At 42.5% G+C, this 22,318-nt stretch overlaps 1 pseudogene; it reads left to right on the plus strand.

The window, feature by feature from the left end:
- Positions 1-6,289: 6,289 nt before the first annotated feature.
- LOC117354833 lies at positions 6,290-15,551 on the plus strand (annotated as a pseudogene).
- The last annotated feature ends 6,767 nt before the right edge of the window (positions 15,552-22,318 follow it).

The following is a 22,318-nucleotide window of genomic DNA, read 5'->3' on the forward strand; positions in this document are numbered from 1 at the left end:
GCTGGGATTACATAGCATGGAACTGAGGAAGCAGCTGGGAAGAGTAGTCAGCAACAGGAAGCCTAAGAGGAGCTTCCACTGTTAACAGGGTGAAAAGTTTTAAGAAACAAGAGTCCTGAAGGAAGTGGATCACCACAGAGAGAAAGGTTGCATTCAAAGAGGATCCAGATACAGACTTCTGCATAAAGGAGACACTGTCTTAGGCAGCAATGTATGGAAGCTGAACAGGGAAAGAAGAGTGGGAAGGAAAGAGGGGATTGAGAATGAGCTCCAGGAATAAGAAAAAAAAATGATTCAGGACAGAGAGAAACTGACAGCTAGGGCAAGGAACAGGATTGAGAGAGCGAGAGAGAGAGAGCTTTTGGACAAGGAAGAAAGACAGGGGAAAAGTACAAGCATGAGTACTGGGGACACTGAGAAAGTGGCGTACCTAGCATATGTCCAATAAACACTTTCAATATAGACAGATAGAATGTTCAAAAAGTGGAGTGAAGAACAGAAAGAACTCAATGTCAGATAAAAATGAAGGAAAAAGCCTCAGAAAGGGCCCTCCCACCTCCACCAAAGTGGATAGTAAATGGTGATCAAGCGGTAACCTCACTGGCAAAAAACCTTCAATAAATACTGAACGTTTGAGCATTTAAACCTTGCTTCAGTACAACTTGTAAAACCGATAGAGGAAAAAACCACTTATCTTCTGCTGATCAGCACACCGACGAGGCCAGAATTGACATTGGGTGGCGAGAGTTGGTCGGCCCCGCGGGGAAGAAAAGCAAGGAGAACTCGGCGCCGGCCTGTTCCCGATGGCAGCAGTGGGAGTCTTTCCACGCCGGCGGTGGCAGCATGTTTCCTAATGGCGGTGGCATGGGGGAGGGCAGGGAGAAAGAAAGAAAGGGAGGGACAGGGAGGGGGAAGAGAAATGCTGCAGCACCCAATTGGGGAGGGGAATAGAAGTGCTGCTGCTGCACCCAATTGGGGAGAGAAAGGGGATAAGGAACACCAGGGAAGGGAAAGAGATGCCAAGACCATGGGAGGAAAGGAAAGGAGCTACCAGACCATGGAGGGGGGCGAGAGATGTCAGGGGGGAAGGGGAGGAGGCAGATGCCAGACCAGGTGGAAGGAAGGAGAGAAAGGAAGGAGAAGAGATGAGAGTTAATGGAGTGGGAGGGGGAGACAGAAGGAGAGGAGAGAGATGCCAGGGCATGGGGGGAAGGAAGGGAAACTAAAGGAGACAAAATGTCAGACCAGAGGGAAAGAAAGGAAAGGAGGTGCCAGAGGGAGAGATAGGAGGGAGATGCCAGGGCATGGGGTGGAGTGGGAAGGTGAGAAGGGAAGGAGATAGAGATGCCAGACCATGGGGTGGATTGGGAAGGAAGGAAGGAAGGAAAGGAGAAGAGAGAGATGCCAGAGCATAGGGGAGGGGATGAAGCCAAAATGAATCATGTACAAAGGAGAGAAAGGGCACAAGATATACAGTTTATTGAAGGGACATAGAAAGAGGGAAGATGTCATATGGAAAAGAGAGAGGGTGGACAGTGGATGCAAGGGGCAGAGAAAGGGTGGCAGTGGATGCAAGGGGCAGAGAGAGGGTGAACAGTAGATGGAACGGGTAGAGAGAGAGAGGGCACAAGCTGGGTGGAAGGGGCAAAGAGATGTTGCATGGAAGGGAAAGAGGACAAACACTATAGAAAGAAGAGAGCAAAGAGAAATGATTAAAGCAGAAACGACAAAAGGTGGAAAGATTTTTTTGTTGCTTTACTTAAAATCAAGTAGTATTATAACTGTAATGATAAAAGTTTATAAATAGGTAATGGAAATAAGGCAATTTTTTGGACTAAACCCCTTTCCTCAGGACAGTATACTGTACTGTTCTGAAGAAAGATTTGGCCTCTGAAAGCTAATTGAAAAATGGATTAGTCCAATAAAATGGCATTTTCTTATTTCTCATTATTTGTTTTATTTTTATTTGTTAATTTGTAAAGTGGTGATTGTTATGTATCAGTTTTTTCAAATTTACATCTACTGTCTTTATATTTTGCACAGTATTAGAGGACATGTGTTACTGTTTTTGTGGTGTTGTTGTGTTGCATTGTATGCAGAGTCTGGTTTCTTGGCGGTTCAGTTTAACTTTTGTCTACATATTTCTATTTTTAGTTTGTGATTATTCCATATTGGGCGAGGGTGTATCTCTGTTCTGTGTGTATGAAAAGAACATAGTTTTCAGTTGGCAGGATCAATTGACTGCACAGGATCTGGCTTGTTTCGTTTTACAATGTATGTGTCGGTGTTCTAGTGTAGAGAGTTGCGTGGGGACAAAAATCCCACCCGTCCCTGCCAAAATCCCACCCGTCCCCACCCGTCCCTGAGGAATCCCACCTGTCCCCACCCGTCCCCATGAGGAATCCCTCCATCCACACCCGTCCCCGTGAGGAATCCCCTCCATCCCCACACATCCCCGCGAGGAATCCCCTCTGTCCCCGCCCATCCCTATAAACTTCAGAAATAGTTATTTCATTTAATTATGCTACTGAATTAAAGGCTCTGGTAGAGACCCATTTACAAATAAGCAAAGAGACTTTATTAATTTGTAAATATTAATTGGGAAGAATACATACTTTGTAAACGGGTTTCTACCAGAGTCTCTAATGTAAATATAAAATATAAATACTCAGCTGATGAGAACCCCCAAGCTGTCAGCTGAGGACTTCCTTTGCAGTTGGCTGGCTTGGAAGGCAGCAGTAGCGTCCCTGAGTCACAGATTATGGCACCTCAGTGGCTCATGGATGTTGCCAGTGACTGCTGTGCTTGGTGGAGGGGAGTTCTGTTCTAAGCTTCTGGGTGTCCAGAGCTCAAAGAGGCGTGTTGGGAGGTGTGTTATGGGAATCGGGCAGGCTTCAATCTGGACGTACCCCAGTCATAATCAAAACTTTCCTAGAGGGAACTTAGACGCCGGCAGTTAGACCTGTTTGAGTTGTGTCTAAGTTCCACAAAGGTGCCCAAACTGACAAGAAGACCACTGGAGAATTTAAGGCATGACCACCCCCCCTTACTCCCCCAGTGGTCACGACACCCTCCCACCACCCAAAGAGCAAAAAAAAAAAACCCAAAAAAACCCATAGGCTTCCCATCAGCTGATCGTGGCAGAAGGAATCTCCATCAGCTGAGCCAGTTTTCGGGGGATTACTGGGGGCTCAGCTGATGGGGATTCCCCCTGCCAGGATCAGCTGAGCCATGGAGTCCTACACCCTTCCCCTGACATCCCCCACATATCCCAACATCCCCATGATCTCCTGTACCTCCCTTGAAATCACCGCCCCACACATCCCTCTAAAATTCCTGGGCCCCCTTCCCACATCCCCGGAACTCCCCCACATACCAAGATGCATTGGGAGGGGCCAAAGGCTCTGATTAGCTCAAAATCATTATTTTGAGCCTATTAGGGTCTTCAGCCCCTCCCACTGCATCCCAAGATGCAGTGAGAGGAGGAAGCCCTGGTCATTGCATCATGCAGCCTTGTAGGTAGGAGGGAGTGAGCTTCCCTCCTGTCATTTGCTCTTCCAAAGATACCGGGGGGGGGGGGGGTTCTGAGGATGGGGGGATGGGGGCCCAGGAATGTTGGGGGATGTCAGGGGCAGAGATATCAGAAGTATGAGATATCAGGGGAATGTTAGGATATGAGGGGGGATGTCCGGATGTGAGGGGGTTGTGGGGGATAGGGGGATGTTGGGATTTGAGGGGAAGGTGGGGGATATCAGGAGGATGTGGGGATGTCAGAGGGAGGGGTATAGGGCTCCATGGCACAGCTGATCCTGGCAGGGGCAATCCCCATCAGCTGAGCCACCAGAAACCCCCAAAACTGGCTCAGCTGATGGGGATTCCTTCTGCTGCGATCAGACAAGGTAGTTTTTCACGTGGAGTTTTTATTTTTTTTAATGGGCAAAAATGATGGAAATCCTAAGGACTAAAACTTATACCTTGCTCATTTTCAACAATACAAGATAGATGTTTGGCAGCTTTGAAAATGGACATTTTTCCTGCTGGGTTTGCGGATGTTTTGCACAAAGCATCCGACCTCAGACTTAGACATATTTTTGATTATGTCCCTCCACATGCACATGACATATTACTTTTCAGGGCCTTTTTTCTTCCCCCCACATATCTTCCCCTGTGACTACTCTTTGTTTTTCTGTAGATAAGGATTATAGTACATACTGGCTGGAAGTTTACAATAAGGGTCTAACTCTTTTCTCTTTCATCCTGTTTTGTGATAACACACACTTCCTGAGGCTTTAGGGGAAGTATAGAATGGTCATCTGTGTCTTAATGAGATATGCAGTAGCAATTTACTGTATATTCATTCATCAATCAAAACCTTTCCAATTAAAAGGGCTAATTCAGGTTTATTTAGAAATATAAGACATAGCACATATATTCCTCTGTCTATGAATCATCATCATTCACATAGAGGGGACTAGTTTATACTTTATATTTTGTTATTTTGAAGAAGAAAATGATATATTTCAGATAAGAGGACTGGAACATGAAAAAGATCAAAAGAACTAAGAAAACAGTTTATTACTTGACCTTAAGGTTATCAAAGCTAATGAATATGCATTTTTCCATTTATTCTATGTTATAACAGTGTCCCACAAACTTTGTTGAGCCGCAGCACTCTAAACGTAGTGGCTGCAGCTTGAGACATCCGGAAGTGCGTGGACATCACTGTGATGATGTCACACGCATGCACAAAGGCCCTCCAGACACACCCTGAACTGCTAGTGGGGGGTGCCAGTAGGGAAGTTGGAGATTGCAATATATAGCAATTGTCTGTTTTAAAAAATTCCCTTTTACAGGAGTTCCAGTAGAGTTCCAGTAACAGTTAGAACATAAGAACATAAGAATTGCCATCTCCGGATCAGACCCTGGGTCCATCAAGTCTGGTGATCCGCACATGCGGAGGCCCCGCCAGGTGTACCCTGACATAGTTTTAATCCCCATATCACTGTATGCTTCTCAAGGGAGATGTGCATCTAATTTACCCTTACCCATATCACTCTATGCCACTCTTAAGGAGATGTGCATCTAGTTTACCCTTAAATCCTAGAACGGTGGATTCTGTAATTACTTCCTCTGGGAGAGCATTTCAGGTGTACACCACTCGCTGAGTGAAACAGAACTTCCTGATATTCATCCTGGACCTGCCCCCCTCAACTTCAGTCTATGTCCTCTTGTCCGTGTCACACTGGACATTGTAAATAACTGCTTTCCCTGCTCCATTTTGCCGAATCCTTTCAGTATTTTGAAAGCCTCGATCAGATCCCCTCGCAGTTAGTTTATTTGATATACTGCATTTTTTAACAATGTTGTCCATAGATAAAAGCATTCCTGTTATCACAAAAAAAAATTCAGATGTAATATTGGCCTTTTTACTGCAGAACAAGGTCAACTTTCATTTCCATAAAAAAGTAATAATCCTGTATATAGTGTACAAAACTCCATTTTAAACGTACTATACCTTTTTTACATGTTTCTTTTAGAAATCGACATTAAAAAAATGTATGAAAGTTATATAACCATAAGGCAAACTTTGAACAGTAGGTCAAGCTGACATGAAGGCTTTCCTGAAAATATCTTCTGTACATGTTTCTGGACAAGATTACAGCTAAGGCAGAAATGATGCCTTTCAGCAGCCAGACCTGTATGATTTGCAGCTTTTGAAAACCATTCCCCTCTTCAAAACATCTTCCATTTTTTAAAAATTGTTAATGCTAATATTGATATAAAAAACCTAATGGGGGTTTTCTCTAGTGCTTTTACTAAACCACAATGTAAGATTCATATTTAATTGGCAATCTTTGCTACAAAAACAGCAATGACCTTGACATGCACAAAACCCCAGTGGAGATACCACACCAATAACTCAGAAGTCCTTTCATTATATGTCACAAGACATTAAACAAAGTCAGGCACCATGCATGTTTGATAAGATTATGGAAATGTTTAAAAAAATAAAATAAAATATATATATATATATATATATACATACTGTATATCCTCTATAATAAAACCCTAAGCGCGCATGCGCACTCCTACCTTCGTGATCCCTGACTTTGTAGCCGTGTTCGATTTGCGTGTGGCGTGCATTGGCTTGCGGCGCGCATCAGCTTGTGGCATGTGCAGGTTTGAGCGGCGCCGAAAGCAACGGTCAGGTTGCGAGTGCTGTGAGGTGTCCTCCGTTGTCTGTCCTCCATTGTGTTCCCTTGCCTGCTATCTGGACATGAGTGCCGAGATGTCCCAGGGCAGCCGCTGCATGTCCTCTTGCTCTGCAGGCAGCCCAGCTCCATCCCATGCCTCTCCACCTGCCCATCCTCCTGCTTCAGCAACCAGCATGGCCCGAGCTCAGCCTCAGCAACCTGGACTGATGGCTCAAATGGCCACTACAGCTGCAGGGGTGGCAGTTGGGTCGGCAGTGGGCCATGTTCTTGGCAATGCAATCACAGGAGCTTAGAGTGGAGGTGATAACTCTGAGCCTGCCAAGCAAACAAGCACAGTCCAGGAGCCTCCAAAGCCACCCACTTACCAGCCACAGCAGCAGCAGTTTGGACCCTGTTATTGTGAACTGAAGCACTTCCTGGAATGTGCCACCAACCAAAGCGACCTGACCCTGTGTGAGTGCTTTAACGAGGCTCTGAAACAATGGTGTCTCTTCGCTCTTATGAATATAACCAGGAACGTCTTGACACCTGTGGTGGCTCAGAGGGGGGGGGGGGGGATAGAAGGGGGGCCAGAGAGAAACAGGCAGGCATGGCACAACAGAGAGAGTTAGGCAGGCAGGGTGCCAGGGAGAGAGACAGAGAGACAGACAGAAAGAAAGAAAGACAGACACATCTATTCTAGCACCCGTTGATGTAACGGGCTTAAAGACTAGTATATATATCACAATATATATATATTTCTAGTTCTTCAAAGCTAATCATAGATTTATTAATTTAACCCAATAACAAAAGTATCACCTATTAACCCTTACTTTCAATGACCAATCAAAAAAGCAGTCTTGTGTAGAATCTTGTGTAGGGAGGATCAGACACAAGTGCTTGAAGTTCACTTACACAGCATGCAGATGTGAGTGCTATGAGGAAAATAACTTTCTAAGTAAGAAGTTTGAGAGAGCAAGTTGTGAGTGGCTCAAAAGGAGACCTCATAAGAGTAGACAGTAACACTATAAGATCCCAGGCAACAGGTGGAGGGCCTCATAGGTGGTTTGGTGTGGTGTGGTTTCATGAATCTGGCTGCTAAGGAATGCACAGAGTTTTCTTGTCCAAGGGAGCGTGAAACACACTGATAGTGCTGAGATGTATTTGAACCGAGTTGTTTTTTTTAGAGCAGAGCCAGAGAGTTGAAGAAGGAAGTCCAGGATGGATGGAAGTGGACATGTAACTGGTTCAAAAGAATGCATTGCATACGAGGAAGAAAATCTCATCCTTTTGAAGTGATAACACTGCTGAGTGGAAGGTTTTGTAGACATTTCAATGAGAGCAGAGACTGCAGCCGAGGCAAAAAATATTTACTTGGTCAGTGAAAAAAAGACCACACTGTTAATGCTAATAATAAAGAATTGGGATGGAGGAGGGATATATTATTCTGTGTGAGGGGCATCGGAAACTGTTGCAGCTTGCATGGATCATTGGATGAGAGCTCTAGGAAGAGTGGGAACCAAGGTTGGCATGGCCAATGAGGTGCTATGAGGATCATGGTGCCGCACTCCTGGCAAAGTCTGAGTAGAGTTTTCTCAGTAAGAGATATCAAAGGAAATGCGTAGAGGAATCCAATTAATGAAGAAGGCACCTGACTCCAGATGATTAGGGGTATTGTGTCTGGACTGAAGCACAAGTTTGTTGTTGAGAGAAGTTTTTTCTTTTTTTTTTTAATTCTTTATTCATTTTAAAACTGAAAAAAGTGCCAACAAGTATAAATGCATACAATATCATAAAAACATAGCACTTATGTTCGTACATAAATATATTAGAAAATCATTTAATCCCACTCCTCCCATTTCCCACCCCCTTCCCTGGATGTGTGTAGGAATCAGAAACCTTAAATAAAGATACAGTCTATTGTCTAACATAAACCTCTAATGGACTCCAAATAGTTTTAAATCTTTTAGTAGTTCCCAATTGCTCTAACATCCTTTCATACCTGTAATATTGAGAAAGGGTTTCCCACCAAAAAATAATGTCTGTCCCAATTCTTCCAGTTTTTCATTATTAGCTGCATGGCTACTCCCATCATGACAAGAAGTCTGTTTTTATCGATTGGACTTGTGGAGGGGCATAATCGAAAAGAATGTCTAAGTCCGTTTTCATCCAAGTTGCAAGTCGTCTAAAGTAAAAAACAGCTTAGGACACATTTTTGAAAAATACGTCCAAATATTTTTTTTGTTTCGAAAATCGTCCAAGTATACATCCTGCCGATCTGATCGTCCAAGTCGCTAAATCATCCATCTTTATACCACATTTTCGTCCAACTTTTCATCCAAGTCAAAAATGCCTAGAACAAGCCCTGTTGGACGTGGGAGGGGTCTGCAAAGTGTAATGTAATGTAATGTAATGTAATTTATTTCTTATATACCGCTACATCCGTTAGGTTCTAAGCGGTTTGAAGAAAATATACATTAAGATTATAAATGAGAAGTAAGAAGGTACTTAAAAAATTCCCTTACTGTCCCGAAGGCTCACAATCTAACTAAAGTACCTGGAAATTAATAAAGAAGAGAAAATAAAGATGGTTGAAAAAAGAAAAATTCTATGTGAACTTATAGGATGGAAATTAAACTGACAGTGAAGAACTGTATGAAAAATACATATGAATGCAGTTAGAGAGGGTAGGTTACAATCTATTTATGGTATTTGTTTAATTGGAAGGTGTTAAGGTGGGTAATTTGGGGGAAGGTTATCTGAAGGTAGGTGAATCTTCTGGAGGTAAAAGAGGAGGGGTTAAGATATTTGGATGAATTTTTTGAAAAGCAGGGTTTTGATTTCTTTTCTGAATGTTTTGAAGTTGTCTGATATTGTCATAAGATTGGAGATGGAATGGTTAATTTTTGCTGCTTGTGTTGCCAGAAGGTTGTCAAACATTTTCTTGCGTTGTGTGCCTTTGAGTGGGGGGAAGGCGAAAGGGTTCGAGGTTCTTCTGTGTCTTGAGGTGGAGATTTGGTTTAAGCGGTTGTTTAGATAGGAGGGGGAAGAGCCGTGTAATGCTTTGAATATCAGGCAGTGGAATTTGAATTAGATTCGTGCTTGTATGGGTAGCCAGTGAGAGTCTAAGAAGGCAGTTGATGGACTGAACACCCAGACATGGCATCTAAATAGTGGGGTACCTTACAGGGCACTGCTGTGAACTTTACAAAAAGGGTGCCATGTCTTCTCCTCACTACAGCTCCCTTATAGGTCATGGTAAGCCTCCAAACCACCTCCAGAATCTCCTAGATCCACTAATCTACCACCGCAATAGCCCTTATGGCTGCAGGAACCACTTATATATCAGTAAAAAAGGGTTTTGAGGGTGTATAGGGGAGTGCACATGTTTCAATATCAATGCAATGATTACAGGGGCATGGGTCTTCCTCTCCATGGGTCCCTAACCCACCCCCAAGATGGCTTACGGCGCCTCTGTACAGCACAACTAGGCTTTCCTATGCTAGGCTCCCAGGTGATAATGTTCTGGAGGCACAATTTTCAAGTTGTGATTAATATTTCAATGGGGGGGGGAGTCAGTAATCACTGGGTTAGTGTGTGTGGGTCTGTATTATGTGTTTGCAGTGCTTATCTGGTCACTTTAGGGATATTTTTGTGACTTAGACCATGTTTTAAATGGTCTAAGTCACAACGTCCAAGTTCCGTCGATCCTGTGCTGTATAACTTTTGGTTATACATGCAGTATGACTAAGTCTAAGCCTGCCCACGTCCCGCCCAAATCCCGCCCTCAACACTCCTCCTGAAATGCCCCATTTAACTATGGTCGTTCAGCGGCACTATGAAGGCCTAGGTCGTTTAGAAATACGTCCAAAACCTGTTTTCATTATCGGCATTTGGATGTATTTTGACAATGTTCATCCAAGTGCCAACTTAGGCCGGTTTTTCTCTTTCAATTATGAGCTCCTTAGGGTTTAACAATGTCCCAAAAAGGACCACATCGTAAGATAATGGTATGTAAATGCCTAGTACCATATTAATTGTCCCCCATATAGACTTCCAAAAATTGAGTATCAAGGAACAATAGAACAGATGATCCAGTATCCCTATTTCAAGATGACAGTGCCAGCATCTATTAGATTTTGAATTATCTAACTTTTGCAAACGAACAGGGGTCCAAAAAATTCTATACAACAGAAAAAACCAAGTTTGTCTCATAGATGCTGACGCTGTACATCTCATCCTCCAAGTCCAAATCCACGGCCATTGAGTATTAGAAATCTGTTGTTTTGTCTCAATGCTCCAAATGTCCCTTAGGCTTGTTTTTTGTTTCTTATTCCAATATTAATTTATACCACTTGGCGGCCTGATGCCCTAGGAAATCTATCTGGAAACATAGGCCTGGTAAGCCATACTGATTGTTTAAGTTACGCCAAGCAGGGAACCCTTTCTGAATGGCCTATTTCAACTGCAACCATTTAAAAGCTTGAGACTTTGAGATACTGAATGATTGTTGCAGTTGTGATAAATTTAGCATTTTCCCATTAGAGATCACATCATCTAAAGCAGTGTTTTTCAACCTTTTTACACCTATGGACCGGCAGAAAAGAATTATTCTGTGGACCAGCATCGGTCCGTGGACCGGCAGTTGAAGAACACTGGGTTAAGTCGTGGGCCAGACCCTGCCCATCTCTATCCAATCTCCACCCCAGACCCCGCCCATAATAGTACTAATTGTAACACTATTTTTTCCATTCATTTTTCAAAGATACACAATATAATCTTTTTAATAACACATAATGGTTAACCACAAAATTAAACTACACAAAGCACACTGACAGCAGATGTAAATTCTCAAAATTGACATAATTCAATCACTAAATTCAAATAAATTCATTCCCCCATAGTTTTGTTGTCTCCCTCCCTCCATGCTTTGCCTTACCTTTTGGCCTGCTCCCGCCTGGCCATTTTATGCCACCCCAGTATTATCTTCAGGCCGGCTCCCTCTTCCTCACTGATGCAGTTCACAAAGCTGTGGGAAGCGGCTCCTTGCGCGTCCCATGCCTCATCTGGAAGCCTTCCCTCTGACGTTGCAATGTCAGAGAGAAGGCTTACGGTTTAGGCTTTGTGCACTGACTCAGTGAGGAAGATGGAGCTGGCATCAATCGCACCGTGGACCAGCGGTTGAAGAACACTGTTTTGGGCCTGATGCATGCGCTGGCCCTGTGGACCGGCAGGAAATTTCTGTGGACCGGCAGTTGAAGAACATTGATCTAAAGTACGTATGCCTGCCTGCAGCCAATGTTTCCAGAGGATCTTAGACTCGCCAATTTGAATCTTGGAGTTTAACCATAGAGATTGACAGAGGGATTGTTGTATTGGAATAGGTGTTAAATTATTAATAAATTTTAGAGTATTCCAGGTGGCACAAAGAATACTATTGTCCTTGTATATTCTAGGTCACTGTTCTTCAATCGCCGGTCTGCAGAAAATTTCTGCTGGTCCGCGCAGGGTCAGCAAGATTAAATTGACCATAGGTCTGTTTCAGACCTCCTGTCCTGTTGTCCCCACACACAGCTTCGGGACAGCGTCCCGAAGCTGTGCTCGGGGACAATGGGACAGGCGATCATTTCCTGTCCCTCCCTCCTTCCTTTCCCCAGGTCCCCTTCTCTTACCACCCTGCCGCTGCTGATAAAGTTGACAGGAAATCTTCTCTACGACGTCAATTCTGACGTCGGAGAAGACGTTCTGGGCCAGCTAATTGCTGCCTGGCTGGCCCATAACATCCTCTCCGACGTCAGAATTGACATCGGAAAGAAGACTTCCCGTCAGCTTTAGCAGCAGCAGCAGGGCGGTAAGAGCAGGGGAAACGAAGGAGGGAGGCTTTTTTTTTTTTTTTGCGGGGCAGTGAGGGAAGGAGGTAGGCAGTCAAGCAGGCTGGCTTTGGCCAGGGAGGGAGGGAGAGAGCTAGACAGGCAGGCAGGCTGGCTTCGGGGGTGGGGGTGGGACAAAGTGTGGAAGGCAATGAGAGGGACATAGGAAGGAGGCACTGGGGGCACTAAAGACAGGAAGGGGCACTAAGGACATGGGAAGGAGGCACTGGGGGCACTAAAGACCTGGGAAGGAGGCACTGGGGACACTAAAGACAGGAAGGGGCACTAAGGACATAAGAAGGAGGCACTGGGGACACTAAAGACAGGAAGTGGCACTAAGGACATTCGCTTAGTAAATTATGGATAAGCGATTCATCAAATTAATAAATAAACTTGAAATTAATAAATAAACTTGAAAGGAGGCACTGGGGCCCCTAAAGACATGGGAAGGAGGCACTGGGGCCACTAAAGACATGGGAAGGAGACACCAGGGGCACTAAGGACATAGGAAGGAAAGAGGGAGGGAATAGAAAGGGACAATTCTTGGGCCTGAGTGCAGAAAGAAAGAAAGGATACACAGGCAGAAGGAAACGCAACCAGAAACTCATGATATCACCAGAGAGCAAAGGTAGGAAAAATGATTTTATTTTCAATTTAGTGATCAAAATGTGTCAGTTTTGAGAATTTTTATCTGCTGTCTATATTTTGCACTATATTTGTTTATTTTTCTATAGTTACTGAGGTGACCGAGCTCGTGGAGATGGGGCAGAAACGGGGTTTTGTAGTTTGCCGGTCCACAAAATAATTCTTTTATTTCTGCCGGTCCACGGGTGTAAAAAGGTTGAAAAACACTGTTCTAGGTAACATAATACTCAAGATATGGCACAAACGCAATGGGGACAATAGATGAGTTTCTAATATCAGCCAGTCCGGAAGATGTTCCATGAGTTCAGGAAGGATTCAATACATACCCTGATGGAGAATGAATGCTTGATGATATCTATAAAAATGTGGAAAGTTTATCCCCCCCCCCACCACGCCAATTGTGATTTTTGTAAAGATACTAAAGCTATACTAGCAGTTTTATCCAGCCAAATAAATTTTGTAAGAATCCCATTTAATTTCTTATAAAATGAACTTTGAAAATAAACCAGTAACATACTCATTTGGTAGTAAACTAAGTTTAATAAAAAATTTAATAAAATCACATTATCTAAATTTCTAAGCGATGTACAATTTAAAAAAAAAAAAGGGAAGAACAAACAACATTTTAGTGACTAAAGACGTAGACGTACCCAAACAAAAGGGAATTGAGGGGGAACTACAATGAATTATAGAAAAAAAAACATAAAAGAGAATGACATAAGGTTGGGGGATTATTTATTTATTTATTTTTAACCGCGAGAGACCTCGTATGATGTTTTAGGATTCAAATGCATCTTTAAACCAAAATCATTTTAATTTTCCTTTGAATCTATCAAGGATTTTTTCCTCCCTTAATTGTATTGGTAATAAGTTCCAGATTTGGGGGGCTGTGACTGAGAAGATGGTGTCCCCCCCATGTGTTAATAAATCTTAGAGATGGAACAGAAAGTAAATTTTTATCCTCCAATCTTAAGGCTCTTGCAGGAGTGTAAGGGATAAGTAATCTTTCTAAAAATAGTGGGGCTTTAACCATTTTTACTTTGAAAGTTAGTAAGGCTATTTTGTAGGTGATTCTGTATGTTATGGGCAGCCAGTGTGCTTTCTGTATGAGAGGTGTTATCTGATCAAATTTCCTTCTTTTAGTGATAATTTGTATTGCAGTATTTTGAATAATTTGAAGCCATCTTAATTCTTTTAGTGTGATTCCCTTGTATAACAAGTTGCAATAATCTAATTTTGATATTACCAGAGAATATATTAAAATATTTAAGGAAAATGGATCGAGAACTGACGAAGCCATTTAGAAAACAGCGCGAGCCCAAGCGAAGCGTGGAAAGCTTGCTGCTGATATCTGCGCTCCTGACCTGTGCACCGCTAGCGAGGGAGGGATACACGCTGGACCACCAGGTACGGGGGAGATGATTTAAAAATACTGGGGGGGGATGACTGATCTAAAAACACTGGGGGGATGATCTAAAAGTACTGGGGGTGGATGATTGATCTAAAAATACTGGGGGGATGATTTAAAAGTACAGGGGGTGATTTAAAAAGGTATGGGGGGAGGCTGGGGGGCGGGCTGGTTTGGGGCAGGCTGGCTGCTACTACGCATGTCTACCATTAGACATGCCCACCTCTAGACATGCCCTGCACCCTGTTCCGGCCTACCACTAGACCACCAGAGGGGGGACAGAGCATAGGGCACACCATTTGGTTCAAATTTTTTTTTGTTTGTTTGTTTTTCCTCCTCTACAGGTGGGTTCGTCTTATGGTGAGGTGTGTCTTATGGAACGAAAAATATGGTACTTTTGACCACAGCACTGATTTGTTTGTGGTAATTGAATTTTTGATCGAGGATGACACCGAGGATTTTTATCTTATGGACCTTTTGTAGCGGAATGTCTTTGATAATAAGAGATCTATGCCAGGCGTCCCCCAAGTGGAGAAAATCCAATGTAAGATGGTTGTGCTGAGAGACCATTCATGGGGTTGAAAAAATCTGCTCAGTTTCTCTGCTAATACATTCTGCTTCCCCACCAGATAAACTGCTCTGAGAAGTATGCCAGGAGCAGTCGCTGAAGTCCAAATCTGAACATAAGAATTGCCATACTGGGGCAGAGCGAAGGTCCATCATGCCCAGTATCCTGTTTCCAACAGTGGCCAACCCAGGTCCCAAGCACCTAGCTAGATCCCAAGTAGCAAAAAATATTCTATGCTGCTAATCCTAGGAATAAGCAGTGGATTTCCCCAAGCCATCTCAATAATGGCCTATGTACTTCTCTTTTAGGAAATTATCCAAACCTTTTTTAAACCCTGCTAAGCTAATTGATTTCACCACATTCTCTGGCAACAAATTCCAGAGTTTAATTACACATTGTGTGAAGAAATATTTTCTCTGGTTTGTTTTAAATCTACTACGTAGTAGCTTCATTGCATGTCCCCTAGTCCTAGTATTTTTGAAAAGAGTAAACAAGAGATTCACATCTACCCTTTCCACTCCACTCAGTATTTTATAGACCTCTATCATATCACTCCAAGTCATCTCGTCTCAAGCTAAAGAGCCCTAGCTGCCTTAGCCTCTCCTCATAGAGAAGTCATCCCAAACCTTTTATCATTTTTGTCACTCTTCTCTGTACCTTTTCTAATTTTCGCTATATCTTTTTTGAGATACGGTGACCAGAACTGCACACAGTATTCAAGTTTAGGCAATACCATAGAGTGATACAAGGGCATTATAACATTTTCTTCTTGTCTTCCATTCCTTTCCTGATAATTCCTAATATTCTATTTGCTTTCTTAGATGCCACCACACATTAAGCTGAGAGTTTCGACATATCCTCAATGACACCTAGATCCTTTTCCTGGGCAGTGACTCCTAAAATAGAACCCAGCCTCACGTAGCTATAGTTTGGGGTCCTCTTTCCTAACTGCATCACTTTGCACTTGCTCACATTAAATGTCATCTGCCATTTTGATGCCCAGTCTTCCAGTCTCACAAAGTCATCTTTCAATTTTTCACAATCCTCTTGAGATTTAACAACTTTGAACAACTTTGTGTCATCAGCAAATTTAAATTATCTCACTAGTTATTCCCATCTCTAGATCATTGATAAATATGTTAAAAAGCAGCAGTACCTCCTTGTTTGTTTAGATAGAAGTTAGAACATGGCGACTTGATTCTGACTTGATTCTTTGTACAAACAAGGACTACTTGGTGGAGGAGTCAGTCTTGGAATGTTTTGAGAGAATTGCCTAATGAGCAGAGTTTTGGTTCTACCCTGCTCATAGGTGCACTGAAATGATAATAATTGTACAAACATTTCTGATAAAATATTGTTTATTAAAATTTAACAGACAGTCCTGTTTCAAGGCATTCATTTGTACAATGGAGGAACAAGTCAGAGAGTGTAAATGCAACTTCCCTGACTTAACGCCCTCAAAATTCCGTTCTGCTAAGTTCACTTAAATATACCTAATACATGATGACATTTTACTGCCTGCATATAATTGGTCAAGAATACTTGATACCATATAAGGCGCTTGCATACATATAGGGGGAGTGTCTGTCCCCATCACACAAGAATTCCTAAAAGTTACATTTTAATACTAGCTTGCCTAATAAAGAAAAAGTACAGAAGAAACCAAGAAAAATATTACAATATACTATACTTACAGAGGAAAAATTATCCATACACACAGCTTTAAATAATTTCTCCTTAAAAGTCAAACTGCTGCTCCCATGTTACTGAGTCACTTAAGAGCATGCACTGAAAATCCTGTGTCTCAGTGAAAGAGAAGGAGAGTGGCCAATCCACTCCCACAAAACCTACATTTTCCTATATGAATCCTCCAGTACAATTTTTAGAGGTAATTTCAATCTGAACCCTTGAATATGAAAGTTCCTACATTAATAGTTTACTAAAATGTAATTCATCATATATGCATTTTGTATATCAGATTAGCATTTCTAACTTTACCCTGCAAAAAAGAAGGGAACCTTGTGACCCTGGGCAAGTCACTTAATCCTCCATAGCCCCAGGTACGTTAGATAGATTGTGAGCCCGCCGGGACAGATAGGGAAATGCTTGAGTATCTGATTGTAAAACCGCTTAGATAACCTTGATAGGCGGTATATAAAATCTTAATAAACTTGATGAAACTTGATGAAACCCCCTCCCCTGGAATGTAATCTCTGTAGTAAGAAGACAGTGCTGTGAACAAGGCTGCCCTGTGAACTTCAATAAGATAAGTTGCTCAACATTTCATATTCTGTTCTTTTCACTGGTTTTCAGCATTATATCTGCTTAATTTCTCTTCTCCTCCCTGTTTCTTACTTTAAAAAAAACCAAAAAAGCACAAAAAAATAAACCCTTCTCTTTCCTCTGTTAAATCTTATTTCCTCTTCCTCTTCATAGGAATAAGGGTAAGACTTTATTAACTCTAATTAAATCCTGGTGCCTGTGACTCAGGGTGACTAAAGTAGGGAAAATCCTGTTATAAATCCTGTGTTTTAGGGTAGCCACTGATTTGTTATAGAACCTGCATTTTTGTTTAAAATACTATGTTTTAGGTAGTATAGAGCCTGTATTTTTGACTTACTAGTTTTTAGCCATTGTGTCTGCCGATTAGGTGGAGAAGGGAGGGGCTCTGTTTTACTTCTAAGGTTAACTGCATTATCTTTGGGACAGTGCTGTGAACAAGGCTGCCCTGTGAACTTCAATAAGATAAGTTGCTCAACATTTCATATTCTGCTCTTTTCACTGGTTTTCAGCATTATATCTGCTTAATTTCTCTTCTCCTCCCTGTTTCTTACTTAAAAAAAAAAAGCACAAAAAAAATAAACCCTTCTCTTTACTCTGTTAAATCTTATTTCCTCTTCCTCTTCATAGGAATAAGGGTAAGACTTATAGTCCCACTATATATAGAGACCCAAATAATCAGGACTATTCGAATCAAGTCACTTCACAACCAATCAAGATGACCTTTATTCTATGCAATCACTGTGGTGCTTTAATTCCAAGACATACTATTTGGAGGCTTAAGGCTTGCCCCATCTGTCTTCAACTTGCTAGTATTAAGGAGGAGCTCTGCAAACTTAAACAGGAATTGAATACAATTAAAGCAGCTTTCATCACTCCACAAAATCATATCAACTTACCACCTCTACCTCAAAGAATAAAATAGCCCAGGAACAAATGGGTCACAGTAGGCTCAGGAAGACTGCGACATGTAATACAGAAACATCCACCTTCACAAATATTACCTCTACAGAATTACTTCGCTCCACTAGTGCACTGCGATACTCAAGAAAATAGAAGGGAGGTGGGACTGGAACCAATGAAGGTAACTCAAGAGAGCAAGCATACCCTAAGCACAAATAAAAAGGCCAAAAACAGAAAACTATTACTGTTGGAGGATTCCATCATCAGAGGCATTAACCTTGGAACACAAGGCGAGGAGACCAAAATAGTGAAATGTCTTCCAGGATCCTCAGCTACCAGGAGTTCCAGGCAAATACAGACTATAATTAAGGAAGAAACTAAGGATTTTAACACTGATGTTGTCATCCATCTGGGAACAAATGACATGGCCAACAACTCCACACTTGCAGCACAGAAAGCTTTTCGGGAGCTTGGTGAGGGCGTGAAACCTTTTGTAAACACTTTAGCTTTTTCTGAAATACTGCCTGCATATGGAAAGGGAGAGCAAAGAGTGAAAAACACAGAGGACTTTAATAGATGGCTCAAAGCCTGATGCCATCAAAAAGGCTTCAGGTACATAGGAGGATGGGGAAATACATGGAAGGACAAGAAGCTATATTGCACTGATGGGCTACATATTACTACAGCAGGAAAAAGAAACATTGCAGAGAAATTTAGACAATATTTTTATAGGCATTTAAACTAGAAGGTGGGGGTGGTGTATGTACGAAGGACAATTATAGAGACCACCCCCGGCAAAAGAAAAGATGTGATAGTAGTAAAGACTGCAATATAAACTAAACTAAACTAAACCTTAAGTTTGTATACCGCATCATCTCCACGGAAGTAGAGCTCTACACGGTTTACAGGAATTACTAAAGAAAGGAACTCCAAAGGGAGGAAGAAGGGCTTGGTGGAAAGGAAAGAAGGAGGGGACTAAGTAGGGTGGAGAGGGAGGGAGTGGTTACATTTTAGAGAAAAGCAATATAAGCAATATCAGCAACTCATTTCTTAGTATTGCAATGGAAAGTGAAACGAAACAAAAATCCATACGAAAAAGGAGATTATCGCTGAAAAATAGCTGGAAAGCGATGACCACAAATGCTCGCAGTCTAAGCAACAAAGTTCATGATCTGCAAGCCCTGATGTTAGAGGCAGATCTAGATATTGTCGCTATCACAGAGAGATGGTTCAGTGAATCACATGGATGGGATGCAAACATACCGGGATATAATCTTTTTAGGAAGGACAGAGATGGTCAAAAAGGTGGAGGAGTAGCTCTCTATGTAAAGATCAATATCCAAGCGACCGAAATGCAAGGGACCTGGGGAGAGGAAGAAGCGATATGGATTGCTCTGAAAAGAGAAGATGGAACTTCTATCTATGTGGGTGTAGTCTACAGACCTCTGACTCAATCGCAGCAAATTGATAAGGATCTGATTGTGGATATCCAAAAGTTTGGAAGGAAAGAGGAGGTTCTGCTGTTGGGAGATTTCAACCTACCGGATGCGGACTGGAATGTTCCGTCTGCAGAATCGGAAAGAAGTAGGGAGATTGTGGATGCCTTTCAAGAGGCTCTGCTCAGACAAATGGTGATGGAACCCACAAGGGAAAAAGCGATATTGGATCTGGTCCTCACAAATGGAGAAAGTATCTCTAATGTTCGAGTGGGTGCTCACCTGGGAAGTAGCGATCATCAAACGGTTTGGTTTAATATAACGGCTAAAGTGGAGAGCGGCCGCACGAATCTCTGGAGACGGGAGTGATTCCTGGGGATTGGAGGAGAGCGGATGTGGTCCCTATTCATAAAAGTGGTCACAGGGATGAAGCAGGAAACTACAGGCCGGTGAGCCTCACTTCAGTTGTTGGAAAAATAATGGAAGTTTTGCTGAAAGAAAGGATAGTGTACTTCCTTGAATCTAATGGGTTACAGGATCCGAGGCAACAAGGCTTTACAAAAGGTAAATCGTGCCAAACGAACCTGATTGAATTTTTTGATTGGGTGACCAGAGAGCTGGATCGAGGACATAATTTACTTGGATTTCAGCAAAGCCTTTGATACAGTTCCTCATAGGAGGATGTTGAACAAACTTGAAGGGCTGAAGTTAGGACCCAAAGTGGTGAACTGGGTCAGAAACTGGCTGTCGGACAGACGCCAGAGGGTGGTGGTTAATGGAAGTCGCTCAAAGGAAGGAAAGGTGAGTAGTGGAGTCCCTCAGGGATCAGTGCTGGGGCCAATCCTGTTCAATATGTTTGAGTGACATTGCTGAAGGGTTAGAAGGAAAAGTGTGCCTTTTTGCAGATGATACCAAGATTTGTAACAGAGTAGACACCGAAGAGGGAGTGGAAAATATGAAAAAGGATCTGCAAAAGTTAGAGGAATGGTCTAATGCCTGGCAACTAAAATTCAATGCAAAGAAATGCAGAGTAATGCATTTGGGGATTAATAATAGGAAGGAACCGTATATGCTGGGAGGAGAGAAGCTGATATGCACGGACAGGGAGAGGGACCTTGGGGTGATAGTGTCCGAAGATCTAAAGGTGAAAAAACAGTGTGACAAGGTAGTGGCTGCTGCCAGAAGGATGCTGGGCTGTATAAAGAGAGGCGTAGTCAGTAGAAGGAAGAAGGTGTTGATGGCCCTGTACAGGTCATTGGTAAGGCCCCACTTGGAGTATTGTGTTCAGTTTTGGAGACCATATCTGGTGAAGGACGTAAGAAGACTTGAGGCGGTCCAGAGGAGGGCGATGAAAATGATAGGAGGCTTGCGCCAGAAGACGTATGAGGAGAGACTGGAAGCCCTGAATATGTATACCCTAGAGGAAAGGAGAGACAGGGGAGATATGATTCAGACGTTCAAATACTTGAAGGGTATTAACGTAGAACAAAATCTTTTTCAGAGAAAGGAAAATGGTAAAACCAGAGGACATAATTTGAGGTTGAGGGGTGGTAGATTCAGGGGCAATGTTAGGAAATTCTACTTTATGGAGAGGGTGGTGGATGCCTGGAATGCGCTCCCGAAAGAGGTGGTGGAGAGTAAAAGAAGCGTGGGATGAACACAAAGGATCTAGAATCAGAAAATAAGATTAAATATTGAACTAAGGCCAGTACTGGGCAGACTTGCACGGTCTGTGTCTGTATATGGCCGTTTGAAGGAGGATGGGCTGGGGAGGGCTTCAATGGCTGGGAGGGTGTAGATGGGCTGGAGTAAGTCTTAACAGAGATTTCGGCAGTTGGAACCCAAGCACAGTACAGGGTAAAGCTTTGGATTCTTGCCCAGAAATAGCTAAGAAGAAAAAATTAAAAAATTTAAATTGAATCAGGTTGGGCAGACTGGATGGATCATTCGGGTCTTTATCTGCCGTCATCTACTATGTTACTATGTAAAAGTCCATCTCAATAGCAACCAGGTCAAAAGCCAAACCTTATCTGCCACAGGTCTTTGGAGACCAGACTGGGCACACATTGAAACAATGGAACTTCATAAAACTAAGCTACAGCCTGGGTGTATCTGCTCTGGTCTTCAACAGAGCTTATATATTAATTCTAGTGACCTGAGAGAAGGCCTACTCCTGTTTCCAGTGACCTCAGCACAAAACACATATTTAGATCAATATATTATCCCATATTTGTTTTATCTGGTTTGTGTTCTGGCTTATCCAATTGTAATTTTATATAGCCATTTATAAACCCTTTACTTCTGCCCTTGGATTAGATCCTTATCTTATAAATCAAACCCTGACTAGTAAATCCAGAGCAATGGGAGGAAAATATAATGGCTATTTTATTTTTCATGCTTGCCCATTTTACCACATATCTGTCCATTTTTAATAGGCTGCCACACCAAAGTTCAAAAGGGCCTCAACCCTATCAATCATAGTTCTAGGAGATTGATATGGAGTGTTTGTTATTAGTCCTTAAGTGTGGAAGCTATCCAGGTGAGTACCTGATCCTAACATCAAAGCCTCTGTAGCTAGGAGTTTTTAGTGGCATGGGGCTGAAAGTGAAGATCTTGAGTAAGATTGTGAGATGCCATCCATCAATGGAAAGAGTGGCAGAGATTCCGGATGACTTGGTTTGGAGCAGATAGATGTCTCATGGCTTGAGGGGCCATTTTAGGCTTGAGGGTCCATTTTAGGATTCTGAGGTGAAGTCATGCAAACAGGATGACGTGAACTGTGGTCGCCATGTGACCAAGAAGCTGTAGCATCTGACTTGCAGTAATGCATGGAAGGGTGAAGATTCCTTGAGATAGGTGAATCAAATTGTCGACTCTCTGCACCAGAAGAATACCTTGACCTTGTGTAGTGTCTAATAGAGCTCCTATGAACTCCAGGGTCTGATATGGGTGTAGCTGTGACTTTTGTTATTTCATGGCAAACCCAAGGAGCACCAGTAGATGAACTATTGAAA

This window comes from Geotrypetes seraphini, chromosome 2 (genome assembly GCF_902459505.1).
Source record: "Geotrypetes seraphini chromosome 2, aGeoSer1.1, whole genome shotgun sequence".
In the NCBI taxonomy this organism is placed as follows: domain Eukaryota; kingdom Metazoa; phylum Chordata; class Amphibia; order Gymnophiona; family Dermophiidae; genus Geotrypetes; species Geotrypetes seraphini.